Source organism: Tasmannia lanceolata, unplaced genomic scaffold (genome assembly GCF_043159265.1).
Source record: "Tasmannia lanceolata isolate RefF3 unplaced genomic scaffold, GAP_Taslan_0.1 ptg000012l, whole genome shotgun sequence".
Taxonomy (NCBI): Eukaryota; Viridiplantae; Streptophyta; class Magnoliopsida; order Canellales; family Winteraceae; genus Tasmannia; species Tasmannia lanceolata.
Window position 1 is genome coordinate 14,157,501 of NW_027518689.1, and position 4,297 is coordinate 14,161,797.

Sequence of the window (4,297 nt, forward strand, 5' to 3'; positions counted from 1 at the left end):
GGCAAAAACGCCCAAAGCATGCCCATTCCTTAGCCTGTCCAGGCAAAAACGCCCAAAACCAGCACATTCCGGTGCCTATCCGGGCAAAAACGCCCTAAACCTGCGCATTCCAGCGCCCCGCAGCATGCCACCCTCCTATAGGGTTTGCGCAACCAACCCGCCTAACCACCAGTGGCAACCAAAGGTGCTGTTAGCGACGACTTCTGAAGACGCAACGAGACGCGACGGGTTTGCGCCCAGATGCGACGAGACGATGCGGGATCTGCGCCCAACCATGCCTACACCCGCCGACTTGCTGCGGGAGCTGCTCGCCCAAGCATGCCTAGCTTGCGAGGCCTGAGTGCAAGGCTAGTGTGCAAGGCTCGTGGGCAAGGCTAGTGCGCAAGGCTACTACCCAAGGTCTGTGTGCAAGGCTAGTGCCCAAGGCTAGTGCGCAAGGCTAGTGCCCAAGGCTAGTGAGCAAGGCCTGTGTGCAAGGCTAGTGTGCAAGGCTTGTATGCAAGGCTAGTGTGCAAGGCTGGTGTGCAAGGCTTGTGGGCAAGGCTGGTGCGCAAGGCTAGTGCCCAAGGGTTGTGTGCAAGGCTAGTGCCCAAGGCTAGTGCGCAAGGCTCGTGCCCAAGGCTAGTGCGCAAGGCTTGTGTGCAAGGCTAGTGCGATGGGCCAGTGCCCAAGGCTTGTGAGCAAGGCTTGTATGCATGGCTTGTGTGCAAGGCTTGTGTGCATGGCTTGTGCGCAAGGCTTGTGTCCAAGGCTTTTGTGCAAGGCTCGTGCGCAAGGCTAGTGTGAAAGGCTTGTGCGCATTGGCAGGTAGCCCACCACCATGCACGATCCAAATGCCACTCAAGCGACAACACGGTGCCAAGCCGGGCATGGTGTGCACTCAAAACCAATCAACGGACAGAGGTCATGCGTCATGGGGGGGATCTAGCAAGGCCATGGGGAAGGTCATGGAGGACCTTGGAAGCAAGCGCAAGACGAGAGCGAATCGAACAAGGGGCCTTGCGCCCATGGTCTTCGCAAGACTGCGTCCAAGGCGCCCAAAAGCCCAAGGGAACCCAAACCCGGCCGACACTTGCAATCGCACATGCTCTCTGCAACACACCATCAATGCCGCCCAACGGGGCCAGCACGAGCAGTCATCCGCGGTCCCCTGGCCCTGCGCACGTTTGTCTTTGAAACCGAGCATCAATGCCACAGAAAGTGCCAGGGCGCCAGCTGGAGCCATCATCCGCGTTGCCATGGCTCGCTTGGCCTTGGCTTGCCAGTCCCCGACACGAGCAATCGCGCATTTTCTTTGCAACCGACCATCAATGCCGCCCAACGAGGCCAGCACGAGCAGTCATCCGCGGTCCCCTGGCCCTGCGCACGTTTGTCTTTGAAACCGAGCATCAATGCCACAGAAAGTGCCGGGGCGCCAGCTGGAGCCGTCATCCGACGTGCCATGGCTTTGGTCCCATGGTCTTCGCAACCGAGCATTCGTGACACCCGACGGGGCCAGGACACCAACCCTTCCGACACGAGCATTCGCGCATGTTCTTTGGCCACACAACGGCGCCAGCACGAGCAAAATCATCAGCGGTGCGGTGGCCTTGCACGGCCTTTTGTCTTTGGAACCAACCATCAGTGCCACGGGAAGTGCCGGAGTCCCGGCATCCGCGGTGCCAAGTCATTGCGCCCTTGGTCTCTGCAGCGGGGCATGCCGGGCACTCCCAACCATTGCAAGCAAGCAAGCAAGCAAGAAAGAAAGTAAGTAAGTAAGTATTACATATAGGGGCGGGACATGCGGGGAGATCTGCGAAACGTGCACTACGGGGCACACGCGTACCTACCGGGGCATACCGACCCCTATTGGGGCACACGTGTGCATATCGGGGCATACCGGGCCTATCAGGGCACACGCGTACATACCGGGGCATACCGAGCCCTACTGGGGCACACGTGCGCATATCGGGGCGTACCAAGCCTATCGGGGCATTCGCATGTATCCCAAGGCATACCGAGTCTATCCGGGCATACGCGTTCATACCGGGGCGTAACGGGCCTATCGGGGCATACTTGGACATATCCGGGCAAAAAATGCCCAAAACTTGCGCAACCTTGGCAACCGTGGTCCATTCCTCTCTATATGCCTAGCCCTGGCAACCGTGGTCCATTCCTCACTATATGCCATGGCCTTGTGCCCATGGTCTTCACAAGACAGCATCCAAGGCGCCTGAAAGGCCAAGGGAGCCCAACCCAGCAATGCCCAGCCAAGGCCAGGCATTCCAGTGCCTACCCGGGCAAAAACGCCCAAAGCATGCCCCATTCCTTAGCCTATCCAGGCAAAAACGCCCGAAACCAGCCCATTCCAGTGCCTATCCGGGCAAAAACGCCCAAAGCATGCCCATTCCTTAGCCTGTCCAGGCAAAAACGCCCAAAAACAGCACATTCCAGTGCCTATCCGGGCAAAAACGCCCTAAACCTGCGCATTCCAGCGCCCCGCAGCATGCCACCCTCCTATAGGGTTTGCGCAACCAACCCGCCTAACCACCAGTGGCAACCAAAGGTGCTGTTAGCGACGACTTCTGAAGACGCAACGAGACGCGACGGGTTTGCGCCCAGACGCGACGAGACGATGCGGGATCTGCGCCCAACCATGCCTACACCCGCCGACTTGTTGCGGGAGCTGCTTGCCCAAGCATGCCTAGCGTGCAAGGCCTGCGTGCCCAAGGTCTGTGTGCAAGGCTAGTGCCCAAGGCTAGTGCGCAAGGCTAGTGCCCAAGGCTAGTGAGCAAGGCCTGGGTGCAAGGCTAGTGTGCAAGGCTTGTATGCAAGGCTAGTGTGCAAGGCTGCTGTGCAAGGCTTGTGGGCAAGGCTGGTGCGCAAGGCTAGTGCCCAAGGGTTGTGTGCAAGGCTAGTGCCCAAGGCTAGTGCCCAAGGCTAGTGCGCAAGGCTCGTGCCCAAGGCTAGTTCGCAAGGCTTGTGTGCGAGGCTAGTGCGATGGGCCAGTGCCCAAGGCTTGTGAGCAAGGCTTGTATGCATGGCTTGTGTGCAAGGCTTGTGTGCATGGCTTGTGCGCAAGGCTTGTGTCCAAGGCTTTTGTGCAAGGCTCGTGCGCAAGGCTAGTGTGCAAGGCTTGTGCGCATTGGCAGGTAGCCCACCACCATGCACGATCCAAATGCCACTCACGCGACAACACGGTGCCAAGCCGGGCATGGTGTGCACTCAAAACCAACCAACGGACAGAGGTCATGCGTCATGGGGGGGATCTAGCAAGGCCATGGGGAAGGTCATGGAGGACCTTGGAAGCAAGCGCAAGACGAGAGCGAATCGAACAAGGGGCCAGGACGGGGCCTTGTGCCCATGGTCTTCGCAAGACAGCGTCCAAGGCGCCCGAAAGCCCAAGGGAACCCAAACCCGGCCGACACTTGCAATCGCACATGCTCTCTGCAACACACCATCAATGCCGCCCAACGGGGCCAGCACGAGCAGTCATCCGCGGTCCCCTGGCCCTGCGCACGTTTGTCTTTGAAACCGAGCATCAATGCCACAGAAAGTGCCGGGGCGCCAGCTGGAGCCATCATCCGCGTTGCCATGGCTCGCTTGGCCTTGGCTTGCCAGGCCCCGACACGAGCAATCGCGCATTTTCTTTGCAACCGACCATCAATGCCGCCCAACGGGGCCAGCACGAGCAGTCATCCGCGGTCCCCTGGCCCTGCGCACGTTTGTCTTTGAAACCGAGCATCAATGCCACAGAAAGTGCCGGGGCGCCAGCTGGAGCCATCATCCGCGTTGCCATGGCTCGCTTGGCCTTGGCTTGCCAGTCCCCGACACGAGCAATCGCGCATTTTCTTTGCAACCGACCATCAATGCCGCCCAACGAGGCCAGCACGAGCAGTCATCCGCGGTCCCCTGGCCCTGCGCACGTTTGTCTTTGAAACCGAGCATCAATGCCACAGAAAGTGCCGGGGCGCCAGCTGGAGCCATCATCCGACGTGCCATGGCTTTGGTCCCATGGTCTTCGCAACCGAGCATTCGTGACACCCGACGGGGCCAGGACACCAACCCTTCCGACACGAGCATTCGCGCATGTTCTTTGGCCACACAAAGGCGCCAGCACGAGCAAAATCATCCGCGGTGCGGTGGCCTTGCACGGCCTTTTGTCTTTGGAACCAACCATCAGTGCCACGGGAAGTGCCGGAGTCCCGGCATCCGCGGTGCCAAGTCATTGCGCCCTTGGTCTCTGCAGCGGGGCATGCCGGGCACTCCCAACCATTGCAAGAAAGCAAGCAAGCAAGAAAGAAAGTAAGTAAGTAAG